We start from the raw sequence: 18,407 nt of genomic DNA on the forward strand, positions 1-18,407 counted from the left end.
CTGCTCTGCTCCGCTCCTCATCCGATGCATTCCTGTCTAGTAGTTTAGGTAAACATTCCTCCAGCTACCGTGCAAAGGACCAGGCCTCGCTGCCCTCATGCAAGTAATTCATAGCCCTGTTACCATGGAATATTCCTACCCCCTCGCATCTAGTGTAGACACTTAGACGCTTGTACACGCACTAACAGTCAGTATAGTCAGTATAGAATAAGATTCTATCCTAAGAGACCTCTCTTTTTGGATAACACAGTTCTTTAAACATAGGATATTAGATATGATTTGGGATTAGGTTGACATAACCTCAGACTTTTGTCTCCACATGTAGAGCTAAATGTCAAGTCCCTTTCACCCTCTAGTTACACGTCAATCACACGGCATGCTGCTACGCGCGCATCTCTGCCAAGTATTTTTGCTGACATTGCGAAATTCTTTCATGGAACCACCCATTTATGACATCATATCTCATGACGTTCTTTAGTTACGCCTAGTTACACCCATTTTAGTTACGTATGTATGCTTTTATCTCTGATATCAACTGTTACGCCTCCTGCATCTGTTTCACTGTAATGCCTTTTCTATAAAAATGATTACCTGTCAATAATGTATTGCTCCTTCCTTCCTGAACTCTCGTGGTGATGGAATAGAAGGCCCATAATTCGAATTATGTTCCTTTGTATAGGAATAAAGCCCGTTCCGAACCTCTAATACCACGGATTCTGCCTCTTATTTTACTGAGCTATTGTTATAGATTTTCCGCATCAAATTAAGTACCGGTAATTAAATTATTTACCACAGCCCCATTGCCTTTAACGAGACATGGACTCGATACACAAAGAAAGATGGTGTTCTCAAATGGCCAGAAAATGGTAGTTTTGATCCTGATGTGCTAGATAATTTGGAAGCAGTATTATTCAAAAGAAAAGCCCGGCTGGCAATGTTTGACTCTTTCCGCCTTTGGCGTAAGGAAGCCAAACAGAAAGAAATTAAACAAGCAAAATGAGATACGAAAGCACAGGGTATGACAATTATACAGGCTGCCCAACAGTTCAAAAATGATGAAATTGACAATGGGACTGAAATTTCAGAAAGACAACATCGTATGGCGATAGATAAATGCTATCCGGTGTTGCCTGTTTCTCCTTCTGATAATAAGAAAGATACAGAAGGGGGGGCATGGCTAGGCGCCCGAAGGAGATGGCGGCGCTGGCGTAGGGGCTCCGTCCGCGCCAGGGCTCCTCGGCGTTTCGCGTTCACCACACGAGCCATGAAAGGTAGCGTGTACCTTATGAAGGTATCAGGCATGCTTTAAACCCCTTTTTCACACCATGGCGGACCTCCTCTGACTTTGCTGCCTATTTTCCTTCCCGGTCGCGGCTCTGAATCGGCCGCGACCGCCATTTTGGATTCCCTCCTTCTGAACTCCCTCAGCAGCGCGTTTTATCGTGCTTTGTTTCTCTGGCTGTTACATGGCTCCTACGTTACTCCCAGCATTCTCAACGCCAGGGATGTTGTAAAACTACTCTTTTTCACCATCCACGCAGCTGTTCCATGGATTTAATTTAAATTTTCTGCTCTCTTCAACTTTGGCAGCCATTTTGATTATTCATTTCTGTTTCCTGGCAGTGCTTTTTTCTATTCTCTACGCCCAGCGGAACCTGCATAATACTTGTTTTTGTCTTTAAATTTGCACTTTTTGGATGCTTTGATGGCTGAAAGTTCTGGCAAGTTTCAAAAGCGCAACTATATTAAAAATTCTAAGCTCTTCACGGAATTGGCTCATTTAGAAGCGTCTCAGTCTTCTTCTACCAGTGAGACGACGTTGAATATGGAATCCTCTTCACAGTCCTCAGTAAAAATGACGCCTAAAAGGTTAAAAAAGGATCCGCCTTCGCCTCCTAAATCTTCTTCGACCATTTCAATGGAGCTACTCCTTGAAGAGATACGGGCCTTGCGTCCTTTTATGGAGGAAACCAATGCTAAGCTGCAGGTTCTTACTGACAATTGGGCTGTGATGGATGAAAGAATGTCTTCGGTGGAACGTGATGTCTCCTCTCTTCAAGATTCTGCAGCCAAGGTCACCCACATGCATACGCAGTTATCCTCTCTCCAGAAGCAGGTGGAGGACTTGGAAAACCGAAATAGACGCAATAATCTTCGCCTTTACGGCCTGGTGGAGGGCTGTGAGGGGGAGTGATCCCATCACTTTCTTCAAGTCTTTTCTTCCCAAGCTCTTGCACTTGCCTGAGGATACCCCACTCAATATTCAGCGTGCCCACAGGCTTGGTCGAGCATCCACATCTCTCTCCACACCAGCGAAGCCTAGAGGTGTAATAATGTATTTCTTGGAATACACAGATCTACTGAAAGTTCTCTCCGCGGCCAGAGCTTCTCCTCGCCTCACATGGTCGGGTTCCACCCTGTTCTTTGCGCAAGATTATGCCAGAGCTACGGCGAATCGTCGTAAGGCCTTTTTAGACATGAGACCTGAGCTTCGTTCCATCGGTGCTCGATATGGCCTTTTCCATCCTTGTTTATTCAAAGTCACTTGTAATAATAAGACTACGACATATGAGGAGCCCACACCTTCGAAGTTTCCTGAATTCTTGTGGCCAGTCTGAGATGGAGCTTTCTGGTCCTTCTTCCTCTTCTCGTCCACCATGACTCTTTCCGAAGCTCTATTATGTTGCTTCTGTTTTTTTTGTTTGCAGATTCTTCTAATCCAATTGTTCTTACGCATGCATGTTCTTATGATGATTGTATCTTTTTTACTGCAGTATTCGTTACTCAAGTTGAGATTTCTTGGTTTGTTCTATTTATTGCATGTTTTATGCCCTTGTCATCCGCCGTTGCCTAACTATGTTACCTTTCTTCCTCCCCTACAGATCAATGTTTGTGCGTTTCGTCCTGTTTCCCTGGTTGGACGTCCCACTGACCCCGAGTGCCCTGCCTTCTTCAGTTGGCCCTACCTCCCTCCCCTTACCTCCATGTACGTCCTTGCTTATCCCTGCTCCTGATCGTATCTTCCTTGAGTTACCCCTTGTAAGTACCCCTTACTCCTTTATTGATATGTCTGTTCTTGTTCTGTCTCTCCCTATTCTGTTTTTTTTCTTCATCTTCTCAGGTTTATTGGTGTCAATACTTTTTATGTGCTTATTCTCTGCTTCCCTCTTTTTCTCCTTCCTTATCCTTGTAGTTTACTGGCTTTTTCGGTCATGCCTCTCTCTCTTTATATATCTCATTGTTGTTTCACTGATCTCAGTCACACCTTGGTTTTCCTCTATCTTTATGGTATCTCTAGATCTTCTCTTCCTCTTCCTGCTCTTGTCCATTCCACTTCTTTTCTATTCTTCTTCTTTCTTTCTTTTTCTTACGTCTTTTATTTTTTACGAGGCTTTCTCTCAATGTTTTACTCCCTCCTTGCATTACTCTTTTAATTATCTTTAATGTCAGTACGTATTGTATCCTGGAATGTTAAAGGTCTTCACTCTCCCATTAAGAGGCAAAAACTTCTTTCGCATTTAGCCAAATTGAATGTAGACATTGCCTTCTTGCAAGAAACACATTTGTCTGATGTTGAAGCAGCTAAGCTCAAGAGGGGTTGGGTTGGTGATGTTTTCTCTGCCCCTGGGGATGGTAAACGAAATGGTGTGGCGGTGTTAGTTCGCAAATCTCTCTCTCACTCTCTCTTGTCTTCTGAGTCAGATCCCGAGGGCAGATGGTTGTATGTCAAACTTTCCTCGAAGGGTATTCCCATCTCCCTCTTCAACATTTACACACCTACTGGTGGTGACCCCGCCTTTTGGCGTACAATGGCTTCTCGTATTTCTGAATACGTTGATGATAATTTTATTATGGCTGGAGACTGCAACTTACCTCATGACCCCTTTTTGGATAGGCATTCCAAAGCATCCTATGTCCCTAATAAATCTCATAAATTGTTTGTTCAGGCAGTGGCCCAGCACAAACTCGATGATGCCTGGCGTTTATGCAATCCTACTACTAAAGAGTTTACCTTTTACTCCCCATCCCACCAATCCCAGTCCCGCATCGATTATATTTTTCTTTCCCATCATATCCCTCAGTCCCTCACTCACGCCGATATTGGCCCCATTTTGTTCTCTGATCATGCCCCTGTTTTGGTTAATATTGATGTTTTACCCAAGTCCACTGGGCCAAAGCGTTGGCGCTTTAATAACACTCTCCTCCTTGATCCCAAATTCACAACCTCCTTTGTTGAATTTACCACAGAATTTTTTGTCATCAATGATACGCCCGATATGCCCAAGCATGTTATTTGGGATGCTTACAAAGCTACAGCCAGAGGTTTCATCATTGATTTTGTAGCTAAAAAGCGTAAAATCGCTCGTAAGCGTACCAGTGATCTCCTCCTTGCGATCAAAAAACTGGAGCACTCCTTTTATACCTCCCATTCGCAGGAAAGTTTGACTACTCTTATTGAAGCTAAGATGCAATTTAACAAACAATCCACTGATGATGCTTCGTTATTTCTGTTGAAATCTAGTTCAAAATTTTATGGGGGTAAGAACAGAGCGGGGAAGGTTTTAGCCAACTATTTAAAAGTTAAGCAACACAAACTGAATATTGAGTCTGTTTTTGATGCTAATTCTGTTTTAAAACATACGGATGCTGATATTTTAGAGGAATTTTCCCGCTTTTATGCTACGCTCTACTCTTCTGAGACTCACCCTACTCCCCAATCCCTTGCTACCTTCTTTTCCAGCATTCAGGCTCCCCCCAATTTTCCTGTTGACTTATCAACTCTTGAAACGCCCATTTCCTGCTCCGAACTACACACTGCACTTCAGTCGCTTAAGAAGGATAAGGCTCCGGGTCCGGATGGATTTACAGTTGAATTTTATTTGCACTTCTCTAAATTATTACTACCCTGGTTACATTCTCTTATCGATTCTTTTGTCCTTAGTGGTACTTTCTCTGGCACTTTCTCAGACGCCCACATATGCATAATACCCAAAGAAGGAAAAGACGCCCAGTATTGCAAGAATTATAGACCAATCTCTTTAGTCAACATTGATTACAAGATATACGCTAAATCCCTTGCCATAAGACTAGACCCCTTTCTTCCTGAATTACTGGGCCCAGAGCAGTCTGGATTTGTTAAAGGTCGTTTCATCACAGACAATACTAGACTTCTGTTTAATGTCCTGTCCAAATCATCACGATTCCAGGACTCGTTAGCAGCAATCGCTTTGGATGCAGAAAAAGCGTTTGATAGAGTAGAGTGGACTTTTCTTTTTTCCGCCCTCAGATGGTTTGAGTTTGGCCCTAATTTTATTTCCTTTGTTTCTTTTCTTTATTCCAATCCCAGAGCGGCGGTCTGTGCTAATGGCCTAATCTCTTCTTTCTTCAACTTAGGCAGAGGAGTTCGTCAGGGATGTCCCCTTTCCCCTTTCCTTTTTAATTTGGCCTTAGAACCTTTCCTCTCAAAACTCCGTCAAAATCCTAACCTGCACGGTTTCCAATGTTCTCAAACAAACATTAAACTTGCTGCCTATGCGGATGATGTCCTTCTCTTTATTTCCAACCCTGCCATCTCCATTCCTGCATTTTTAACTGAAGTCCATGAGTAATTTCCGGTTATAAGTTGAACAATGACAAATGTGAAATCTTACCCCTCACAAAATTCACCTTCAAACCTGATTTCGTTGCGTCCAATTTCACTTGGAGTACCTCACATATCAAATATCTTGGGTTACATGTTACCCCCTCCCTTTCAGACACTGTCTCATTATGCCTTAGCAAGTGTACCCAGAGACTGTCTGACCTTACTTCCAGGTGGCACCCGCTTTACCTTTCCTGGTGGGGTCGCCTCGACACGATTAAAATGATGCTCTCCCCAATAGTTCTTTACACTATTTCCAATATTCCAATTCCTATTTCCGCTAAATTTTTTAAGAAAATCAACACTATTCTTTCTTTCTTCCTCTGGTCAGGCAAAAAACCGCGTATGTCCCTGCATAGACTACAACTCCCCAAATCAGAGGGTGGGGTTAATTTTCCAGATTTTCCCACTTACCACAAAGCTTTCCTTCTACGACAAGCTTCCCTTTGGTTGCGAGAGCCTGCTGATTCTCCCCCTTTATGGCTTGTTATTGAGCGCCCTTCTCTATCCCCCTTCACTTTTGCTGAATATCTCTCATTTTCTCGCAAACCCCAGTTCATCTCCACTCCCATCCACAAATTCACCACCAAGCTTCTTCTTTCCACTTCCCCAAACCCTCCCTCCTCTGTAGCCGATTTTCTTAATACCACCATTTGGTATAACAATAGCATTCTCATTAATCACAAGCCTTTTTATTGGAAATCTTGGAGACAAAAAGGACTGATCTGGGTATCCCACCTCTTTTCTGGCTCTGATTTCTTACCCTTCTCCGTTCTTTGCCATAATTTCAATCTCCCCTCCTCCTTTGCCCGTAAATACCTTACGCTGAAGAATGCAGTTATGTCCACCTATACCCAACTTTCCATTTCTCCTGCCCAACCCGATCCTTCCAACCCCACTCTACGCCTCCACTCCTTGCTTCGCATTCATAATACTGCCTCGTTAATTTATCACTCATTTCACAAGAATCTCACCCCTAGGCCAAAATCCACGGTAGAGGAACAATGGGAATCTGATCTTGATATCTCTTGGCCCACCTCTCTTTGGGATAAAATATGGACCAAACTTTGCAAATCATCCAGAGCTGCCTCCCTTATGCAAACCCTTTTTTTTATTTACAACAGACTTCTTTTCTCCCCTCATATGTTGAATAAGAGATTTCCTTTAGTCCCTGATCACTGTTGGTCCTGCTTGACACCCAAGGCTACTCTTTTTCACATGCTTTTTTCGTGCACTGTTGTGAACAATTTTTGGAAACAAGTTTGGGCTCAGATTAATGCCATATTTCACACTACATTTCCCTTCTCCTTTGTCAATGTTTTTTTAGGAAGTCTCTCTTCCTGCTGGGCAGATGCTGAGTTTAATGTGCAGATTGTTGACCTGTTGCTAGCTGTTGCTTTCCAGCAGATTACTGTAAATTGGAAAAATTTTGCTAATATCTCTTTTAGAGCATGGTGGTACAATGTATGTCATAATCACAGGCTAGATACCGTTCTTATCTATCCCCTTAATCTGGCTAAAAAACGACATGACCTTTGGCTACCTGTGACTTTGTACCTTGATATTTGCGCTAAGCGCTCTTCTCATTTGCCTCCCTTTCAGCAGAAGGTCCCCAAGCCTCCCTGAGTGACCTTTTTTTGCTCCTTTGCATTTTCCATAATTCATTTTATTGCATATTATTTCCAGTACTGATTTGTGTTATATAGCCTCATTTAATTGTTATCTCTTAATTTCATGTTTATTTTCACGGACATGTTTATTCTACTTATTATATTGCTGTCATGTTTTAGCCTTTTCTTATGTATTGATACCTTTACTTCTCTAATAAAGACCTTTTGAACTTAAAGAAAGATACAGAAGAGGATCCCCTAATGTCTCATTTATTAAGGTTGCCTCCACCCTATGCGCAAAATGCCAATGTACCTCAGCCGTTACAGCCTGCCCAGCTGCTGGTAGTACCTCCGCCGGTTCCGGCTCTTCAGCATTTGCCTCCTCCAGTATTACCGCCCTTGCCGGTTTAACCATTAGTCTCAACTTCTTTGCCTTCATCTCCTGATCTTAGCTCTCCTTTGCCTTCTGCTCCTCCTGTAATTTCCGGTTCTTCTCCTGTTAGTTCTCCTAATACTCTGTCTCCAGTTCTAATGTCTAATTCACCATCTGTGCGTAAGCGTCTCACAGATTCTGTCACTAGTATTCTATCTCCTTTCTTTGGAGCTTTTAATGTGTCTCCGGCTTTTGCTCGAAGACAATCTCGTAGCCAGTTTCCAGATTTTGAGGAACGAGAGAAGCTAGACTCTCTTGCACGGAGATGGATCAAGAAGGGTCCACAATATAGTGTGCTTGATATTTTGCCTACTTTTGTGCAATGGAATGCGCCTACGCAGATATATGTATTTAATGTAATGTGCGACATTCTCATTAAAGAATGGGAAGATGTGAGTTCGAGTCCGATCTCACAAGATCTGTTAGACGTTCAAGCTGATTTTGAAAAAGTGCTTATTGTAGGTACCAAAGTCGAGGAAGCTGTAAGGACACTTATCACTCATAGATCATTATTGTTTTCTCAGATTTTTCTTGATTCCGATCCGTCGGTTAAACTGCCGTCGAAAAATTACCCTATGAGAGAGGTTCCTCCAGTATCGAAGGAAGAGGTTGCGGGAGTAGGTGCTAATCCAGCTATTCCTGCTCACTTTCAGCGTATATGGGTACATGTGCCATGGAAGAGATCTGAAGTTTTGGCTCTTAAGCAAACTCTACCAGATCCCCGTAAGAACCCTGCAGGTTATTACAAAGAATTATCGCAGACAATCGATGCTTGTATTATGAATCTAGCAGACATCGATATGTTAATGGGTAATGTCGTCCCACAGACCATATGGGCTAAGATTCGTAGGGAGGATCACGCACAGGAACTAGGTGCTACTTGGAATGTTATAGATGATACAGATAGAGACCAAGTGGGTGGCGCAAAGCCTGACGCTTTGATCTTGGAACTTCCTGGAAGAATCATTACGTTAATGAAAACTATGATGCCTGCACTGAGAGTTAATTGGGATAAGTTAGCAGCATGCAAGCAAAAGAAAGATGAAAGTGTCTCTGACTTCTTTACTCGTTTCGAGGAGACATTTATCGATCACAGTGGTCAGGACATGGCTACCGAGGATGGACAGCGATTATTCGTGGATAAATTTGTATTCAATTTGCCTCCCGAGCTGTCACACAAATTAAAAGATTCAGAGAGTTCTTGGGCTGTTTCTTCTTCTGCTCAGATATTGGCTACTGCACAATATTATGAAAATAGGGATAAAGAAGAAAAAGAAAAGCAAGAGAAAAAGACGAAAGATCTAAAGACGAAAGTTCTCTTGCAGCAAGCTTATCCTCCACGTTATGTTCAGCCTCAGACTCAACAGCCACCGCAGTTTCAGAAGTTGTATCAGAAACCTAAGCCATACATTCCGCGACCTTTGTTAGGTCCTAATCAATGTGCCTATTGTAGAGAGGAAGGTCATTTTAAGAGTAGTTGTCCGGTTTTATTACAGCGCAATGGAGCATTATCTTCTCCATGAGGTTGTGCTGGCCTCCAGTCAGCAAACAGAGGTAGAGGTCGAGGTGTGTTGACTCAAGAACAGCGTGCCCTTCCTTCTCCCAATTCCATGAACTACTTTGATCAGCAGAATGTGAGATCTACTCAGTATTACAATGAAGACCATTATGTTGAAGGCGAAAATGAGAGTCTTCATGCCAACTAGGACAGCCATGGACAAAGTAGAGGAGTTGTGCCAATCCCAGTAGATCAAAATGGTCCTTATGTTAACGTCACTACAATGGGTGTATCAGAGCCATTTCTTTTGGATACTGGAGCAATGAGAAGTTCTATCATTCATTCTAAACTCCCTGGGGCACCTTTGTCTGGCGTAACGAATGTTTCTGTAGGATTCTCTGGCGCCCCTGTTCGCAATCCGGTTTATGATTTGGAAGCTCCACTTTTGTTGACAAATGGTTGTGGTGAGAATCTGTTGGGTCTAGACCTATTGAAAAGAATGCATGCTACAATATATTGTTCTCCTTCTGGTGTACATCTCACTCTAGGTCAGAAGTTGATCTCCCCAATGTATCTGTCCAAAGATCAGTTCCCTCCTGAGTTGCTTTCTCTTCCAACAGCACTTTGGGCCACGGGTCCGAATGATGTGGGTTGTCTTGAGATACCGCCTTATGTTGTTACTCCCAAGCCCAATGTTGAATTACCGCGCATCCCACAATATAGAATTTCTGCTGAAGGTGAAAAAGCGCTTTTGGAAATCATTCATGACCTAATTCGGAAGGATGTGGTTGAAGAAACGAGAGGTAACACATGCAATAGTCCTATTCTTCCTGTTCTTAAATGTACTGATCCTTCTCAGCCTCCTGTGTACCGGTTTGTGATTGATCTGCGAGAAGTAAACAAAATTGTGATTCCACAATTCCCTGTTGTTCCAGATATCACTGCCTTGTTGACTATTATACCTTCCACAGCGACTTGGTTTTCTGTTATCGATCTAAAGAATGCTTTCTTCAGTTTTCCCATTGCAGAAGAGAGTAGGGACATTTTTGGTTTTTCTCTTGGAGGCCGAAGCTTCCGGTTTAAGCGCACACCCCAAGGCTATTGTGAATGTCCCTCCATTTATAGCCAAGCTTTAAAATGTCATCTTGATACTTTTCATTTGCCGATTGGTGCTGTTCTCATCCAGTATATGGATGACTTGTTAGTCGCCGCCGATACAGAAGATATCTGCAAAGATGTCACTGTTGCACTGTTACGCCACTTGTTTAAGCTGATTTACAAGGTATCACCTTCCAAACTACAGTATGTTTGTCGAGAGGTTACCTACTTGGGTCATCTCCTATCAAAGGAGGGACGGCGACTAACGCCAGAATGAATTCAGGTGATTGCATGAATGTCTGTACCATCCACACAAAGGGAAGTACGTGCCTTTCTGGGTATCACTTCTTATTGTAGACAGTGGATCCCTAACTTCTCTTTGATCGTCAAACCTATGTTAGCACTCACTTTAAAAGATACGCCTCAGCCCCTTCCTTGGACTGATGAGTGCCAAAAGAGTTTCACTGATTTACGCAGTGCTCTCTGTTCTGCTCCTGTACTAGGCACCCCAGATTACACTAAGCCTTTTACGCTGTATGTTCACGAGAGAGAAGGTTGTGCGTTGTCAGTCTTGACACAGCAATTTGGAGACAGACAGCGGCCATGTGCCTATTTTTCGGCTACATTAGATCCCGTAGCTAAAGCATTGCCCAGTTGTCTCAAAGCCACAGCAGCCGCTTCAATTTCTATCCGACAGTCTGCTGGAATGGTGTTAGATAACACTCTCATTGTTATGGTGCCACATGCAGTGGATACTTTGCTAAACAGAACGAAAACACAGCATCTTACGAGTGCACGTTTAACTGGTTACGAGCTGATGCTTTTGGCTAGTCACGTGCACATCAAACGATGTAATACCCTGAATCCAGCTACTTTGTTGCCCCTTCCAAATGAGGAGAGTGTTGAGGATCAGCATGATTGTTTCTTCCATACTGAGGAAGATTACGGATGATATTGGACGAGGAAATGCATTTGCTGATGAAACAGCAAAGAAAACAGCGAGAGATTCAACGAGTCGAATGTATGTGGCAGGTCCTGCGAATTGGGTCAGAGAGAGAGGAATATGTGAGAATACAGTGGAAAGCGTGAAAGCGATTCAGAAAGAGGCTTCAGAAAGAGAGTTGAGCAAGTGGAGAGAAAGTACGGGAATGTTGGATGAGATGGGTTTTTGGATAGAATTATCCGAACATCAACGTTGGTTGTTACCAGATGCTTATGTACTCCCAGTGGTTACTATGGCTCATGGTCCAGCTAACCTTAGTGCAAAGGGCATTTGTAAACTTTTGGCCCCAGTGTGGCAAAACGAGAACATCCCAAAATGTGCAGACAACGTAGTATAGCATTGTATTGTTTGTCTAATGTACAATCCAGGAAAGGGAACCCCAACTCCAGCAGGTCACTTTGCTCCTCCGACATACCCATTTGAAGTGTTGCAAATCCATTACATTCATGAGGATCGATGCAACAACCTCAAATATGTTCTGGTGGTAGTATGTGCCTTTTCGAGGTGGATAGAAGCATACCCTTTGAAAGATAATACAGCTTTATCCACAGCTAAAATCCTACTAAAGGAATTCTTTCCCAGGTTTGGTTTGCCGTGCATTGTCTGGAGTGACAATGGGAGCGAATTTGTTAGCCAAGTCATGCAGAAAGTTTGTGCAGGTCTTGGAATCAAGCAAAAGTTCCACGCGGCAAATCATCCACAATCAGCGGGTTTAGTAGAATGTTACAATGGAACTCTGAAGTTGAAATTAGCGAAGATTCAAGCAAGTACGGGACTTAATTGGCCTGATGCTTTGCCGTTAGCTCCGCTATCCACCTGAACTGCAGTACACTCTCGTTTGGGACTTAGCCCTTATGAAGTGGTATTTGGCCGTCCGGCCAACGTATGGGGAATACCTCGCCCTAAAAAAATCTCTGACTTGCCCTATCCAATGTTGATTGATTATCTGCATGACCTTACAACTAAATTGCGTGTTCTTCATCAACAGGTTCAGAGTGCTCTGCCGGAGGCCTCCACAGACCCAGGTCATTCCATCCGACCAGGTGACTGGGTCAGTGTGAAGAATTTTCAAAAATCGAATAATCTGCAGCCCAGGTGGCGTGAGCCTCGAGTGGTGTTACTTACCACAAGAACAGCCATCAAAGTTGAAGGAAAAAAAGAACTGGATTCACGGTGTGCATTGCAAGAAAGTACCTTTGCCTTTGCCTTTTGATCAGTAGGTTCGTAGAGGGGTTGGTAACTGTGAATGTGAAACAGTTCCACGATTTGTACCCTTTAGCGATGCACACCTGAATGGGACATTCTCTGAGAAAGAGGACGACGACATTTTACAAGAAGCAATTCCATCACATCGTCGATTGAATACGACTGAACCAAGAACATTGTTTCGAGATCAGAGTGTTTCGGGGAAGGAACGTTATAACCTTAGGCCCAGGCAAAAGAACAATTGAGACTTTCTTCTCCCTTGTGTAGTGTTCTGTTTAGGTTGCAGGGTCACGGTAGGAGTCTAGGTCACGACCTGAGTAGTGACAATAGGTCTGCAGGATCCTCAGTGTCATAGGACGGTAAAGCATCGTGACTTCAGTGATTGAGGAAGATTGCCGTGAGCATCCACTAGTAAAAATGGAAACTACACCAAGTCATAAAGAGAGAAGAAATTAAATGAAGAAAACATCTTGAAAAATAATGTACAGTCGTTTTAATATAACTCTATGTGTTTTTATATCATTATGTATTGCTTTGGCGATTATTGGTTGGATAGTTTATGTTTTGCAGCCGAGAAATACCTCCCCTTCTTCCTCTTTGCCTTATTCTACTATCTCTCCACACCTCTTTCATACTTTTCCTTCACATGAACTTGTCAGAAGAACCGAGTATTACAATAATTCCTTTATCCAACTGTTACACCAGCATCAATTAGTGGTTAACACAACTAATTGTTGGGTATGTGGTCTTAACAGCAAAATTTCCATTGACGAAAGGAAAGCATACACCAATTGGAACGTCACCCAATACATGTCGAGTCTTAATAATAAATTGGGAAAGGGAAAATCCTCGCCAATCTGGACTATACCGCATCAAGGTAACTCCTGTTTACAGATAAACGATCGCTCTTCTGACACTGCACAAAAGAGTAACTGTTCCTACACGTACATTTATTCCTCTCCAAACTCGCCTCCTCTGGTACCGTCTCAAGGCACCTATTTAATTTGCTATGATAGAGCTTATACTTGGTTACCAACGGGTTTCTCTGGTACTTGCTACATAGCCTTCCTTCTTCCTCCTACTTACACAGCTTCTGCCAATTATCACCGAACCCGTTTCAGCCGAGGAATTATTGACTCAAAAGACACCGCGGGACAAGAGGGAGGAGATTTCCTTAAAGGTTTTCTTCCCTTCTGGGGTCCAATGGCCAACAGCAGAAATATAAGGCAACTGGTCCGTGTCGTAGAGACTACAATAGACATCACTGTAGGAGCCTTAAGTAATATCACGGCGGAACTACAGGCGGATCGTCTTATGACCTTACAAAATCGAGTTGCCTTAGACTTTATTCTTGCCGATCGTGGTGGAGTATGTAAATTGATTGGTTCAAGCTGCTGTATTTTCATTCCTAATGACGCTCCGACAGTATACCAAGCTATCTCCAAGTTGCACATAATCTCCGAGTCTATTCATCAGGACGAAGGAGATTGGTCTTTAACGGAATGGTTTTGGGGACTACTGTCCAAATGGGGTTGGAAAGCATTGACATTCCTTGGAATAATCTTGACCATTGTATTTTCTTGCTGCCTCTGTATGCACTGTGGTCCCGCTGTCTGTGATCTTTGTGCTACTCTGTGCATCCCAAAACCCAAACCACCGGTAACGGAAAACATAAGAATGATGTTACAGCAACAGCTCGGTGATCTCATGGCTATTGACGTGGACTCAGATTAACGTAAGTCTATCTTGCCTGAGTTCTGGCAAAAGGAGGGTCTGAGGAACTTCGATTTTCGATCACGATCGAATCGACCCGCCATTTTGTGACCCGCCGCCATTTTGTGTTGCCATCACTCAGGCAGCACGGCGAACGAAGTCTATTCTGCTTTTCCTGTAGCTTGGTGTCGAAATACGTCCTCGGCCTTATTTGCGAAGCTGGTGTTTGGACTGGCCGAGTATACTAATCCTTGTCTGGCTTTCCTAATCCCTGTTTCAACTATCTGTAGGCTCACACTGTTCTTTCCTGATCATATCTTATCAACTGGCCTTCACTGTCTCCTGCTAGCATTCTCTCGTGTCACGACTGTCCTCCAAAACACACAAGCGTATCTCACCACCTGCAAGTTAATTATAATCTGCTAATGAATTAGTGCGGGGGTGGGATGACAAACACAGTTGGAGGAGAGGTCTCTTCGAGTCATCTGATATTTCTGTTTTCGAACCTTTCTTATTGGTTCCACTTTGTTTTCCCACTTACCCTATTGGCTCTTTTCTTCTATGCTTGGGGAGTGTGTCTCGTTAATAATTATGTATTGTATAGTATTTAATCTGATGCGCCACAGAGTGAAGTGGCAGTCTCCTGAGAACCTACTGTGTGTACTTCTAGGATAACTGTACTAGCTGCAGCTAAATAAATCCAATCTTCTAACGCCGACAGAGTGTCCCGTGTCTCTGTGTAGCGAAGCAGGTAAACTCCGAGGACAGAGGGAGTACCCTGCGCCGCCAGACCCAAAAGGTTCTGGTTCTTCAACTCGAGTGATGATGTCATGCCACACAGTTTTGCGGAGAGACTTTCTTTGAGATTTACATGTGTCCAACATTGTTCATGTTTTGTGAATGTCCCTGTGTGCGGCGAGAATTGTTTTAGGTGACTTCTTGTGCGTCTGTCATTTCCAGGTTTTTGCGCCTGTTGTCTACTCGTGTCATCTTTGTCCGAGTGCTATTTCTCATGAGGATTGCAACGTGTGCTGAATCAGCGTTCCATGCATGGACATGTGGAAAAATCAGTTTGGGTAAGGATAGCAGCAAGGCTTTTTGGTGGTGGTACGGGTTGGGAATGTGTGGGCCTGCTTCTGTGCATGTTGTGGTACCATGCATGCATGTCTTCTCACCTTGGAGCATATAACATGTAGCATCACTCCCATGACATGATAGTCACCCTTCTTGACTGTCATCTGTAGTGGAGTGTGGCGTCTGATCAAGGCATCAATGTGTGTAAACCTTGCCTCTGAAACATTACGGATGCTACGGGTGGACATAGTGTGGGACATCACAACAACAGGCTCTATGAGGAATTGCAGCCTCTCCATGTGTAGCAGGATGTGTTTGGCTCATCTCCTTGACTTGTGTGCCAGTTCATTGGGATTGACATCATCCGTGTCATGAAGGGGGGGTACAGCGTATGTCCCACATGTTCTGTCAACTGACCTGTGAGTCTGTTCACATGGATGCATTTCCCTTTGTGTGTGTATGTGGAATAAAGGTGTTCAGCACAATCCAAAGTGCCTCATCTCTGTCACTGCAGCTCTCTTGACAGTTTGCATGCGTCATCTATGGCATACTTGTCAAATATTGAGCATATGTGTATGTCTACTTCGGCAACATGCATGCAGTTCTTCATGGCTAATAATATCTATTGTGCATGAAGTCCCTGGTTGTGTATGTATTTGTGCAGGTTGCTCCACATAACGGGACGTGAACACATGCTGATGGTGTGTCTCCTGTGCGCAGCTCCGCATTTTGTTGCCTGACCCTGTGACCGTCTTTTTTGGTGATTGGTCATACATTTTCTCGTAGTGACCCATGAGTTACCTGACACTCCTTCCTTTACATACACCTGTTGCACTGTGCCTTTCTCACCTCCTTGTCTTTGTGTGCTACTTTTTGCCTAGATTCTCACCCCTTCCGCCTGCTGCTGCGTCACCTGCGGCACTGCCCCGCCGAGTGCCATGATTCTGCAACCCACACGCCTCCAAAATGCTCCTCCCTTCCCCCTCCACCCATTCTTAATGCAGCCAGCAGCTTGTCTGTGCCACTGTTGCGCCAACGCCGTGCCAAAGGCAGGACCGTCTGCGCCTGCAACGTGCACAGTGCCCGAGCCTCTGGTCCTTGCATGACCCACGTCACACAACAGGCTCATGCTGCAGCCAACCTCCAAGCAATGTCCTCCACACAATCATCCGCCTGCTATCAGGCAACCCCTAAGCGCACACACAACACCTTCGCATGCTGAGTGTGCAACTCCAACTGCCTACACAGCGCTGCCCAGCCTACCAGACCCTGTCAGAACGACCAGGTCATGTGCCTCCTACTCCACACCCGCTCCGTCCACCAGCACGCCATTGGACTCTGTTACCTCCTCAACACAACAGGCCCACACATCACCTTCATGACAGTAACCTGGACATAAGCATCATCAGCACACGACTTCTCCATTGCCATCTCAGACGGATACAAGATCACCCGCAGGGACGGCAACAACAATGCCAGAGGATGAATTGCAATTGATTCACAAGTACACCCTCAGAGTCACAAATTCGGGTTTGCAGCAACTCCCTGGAAACCCTCAGAGTAACACTCATCTACAGATATCCAGGCCTACATCCACAATTGTGCTAAGCCATCAACAACACATACATCTGCATGCACGCCCTCACCTCCACAGGCTACATGTGGCTGGGTGCCAGTAACTTCTGGCTGGAGGAGAACCACACCACCATCCATCATTGGTCCATCAACATTTTAATCGACGTCTCCGACAAGCAACACACTTCCCCACACCCTGCTAACGATCCCCCAAAGTTGCTTGATGTAAGTCACCACAGACAAGCTGTGTGGGACACTCAAAACAACACCACAGCAACACCCTGAAACCTCACGCACTGGATCAGCCACTGATCCAACAATCTTTCCACATTGACGGACTTTCCTGTGAAGCACAACAATAGTTAAGGCACCTGGGACAAGGCAGACCTACTGGACTCCTACAGACGTAGCCGGACTCTTGTGCACACCTTGCAACACAAAGAGCCATCATTTACCTTACAGATCTGGAAAAGACCACACACAGCCATCACCATAGCATCAGCAAGGACAAGTGGAGATCCTTCAGATAGTGCTGAGACACCAAAACACACGACATCAAGGAGCTCGTCAGCTCCTTGATGTCGTGTGAGCATTGTGAGTGAACTGACAGCAGATCTCCATCCAAGACACCCCACCCTTGCAAGGCAGATCACATCCCTTGCAACTTTGTACCACTGCTAGCTCATGGCCATACACAACAGCCTTGGCTCACAGAGGCAGACAGCACTATTATCCGCAGGACAATCCCCCCTCAGGTTCTGGACTCCAATCAGCAGCAAGTACACCACCTGGCTCATGTGCACCATCCACTCAGGCTCTCCATCAGGTCCCTTCCCACACAACATCTCAATCACATCATTCCCCATCCTTGAAGCCCACGTCCAGCGCGTCCTGAATGTCTCCTTTGAGTTAGCCACATTCCATGGGTGCTGGAGGCATGCAGAGACCCAGGCCCTTCTTAAACAACAGAGGGCAGTACCGCAGGATCTCCTGGTACATCACTCTACTTCCCTACCGAGCAAATGTCATCCGGAAGACACTCAACAAGCAACTGACAAATTTCCTCCACGCAACCAGCTCCAGGCAACCGGCACCAGACATATTCCACAGTAATCACACCACTGCAACCGTCATCATTGCCACCACCAACGACAACTTTGCCCTGCTCAACAATGGTGAGCCCACCCCCCTTGACCTCTCACCGGCATTGTACACCATGTGCTACCACAGTGTCAGCTCACACATCTCCAACACTGGTATCCAGAGGAGGGCCCAGGATTCAATCAGAAAGTAGCTCACCAGCAAGACCCAGGGAGTCTGCCTCCACCCTGCAGCATGTAGTACACTGGGGTCATTTGGCACATGCCCCAGGGCTCTTTTCTCAGCGTGACGATCTTCAATGTCTCCATGACCCCCTCTCCACCATCACATGCGCACACGACCTCATCATCATCTCGTATGCCATTGACACCAAGCTGCTCCTTAAACTCACCAAAGAGCCAGCCATTGCCAGATCCAAACTTCAAGAAGCCATGAGATCCGTTGACGAATGGCTG

Source organism: Triturus cristatus, chromosome 3_1, assembly GCF_964204655.1.
Source record: "Triturus cristatus chromosome 3_1, aTriCri1.1, whole genome shotgun sequence".
NCBI classification, from domain to species: domain Eukaryota; kingdom Metazoa; phylum Chordata; class Amphibia; order Caudata; family Salamandridae; genus Triturus; species Triturus cristatus.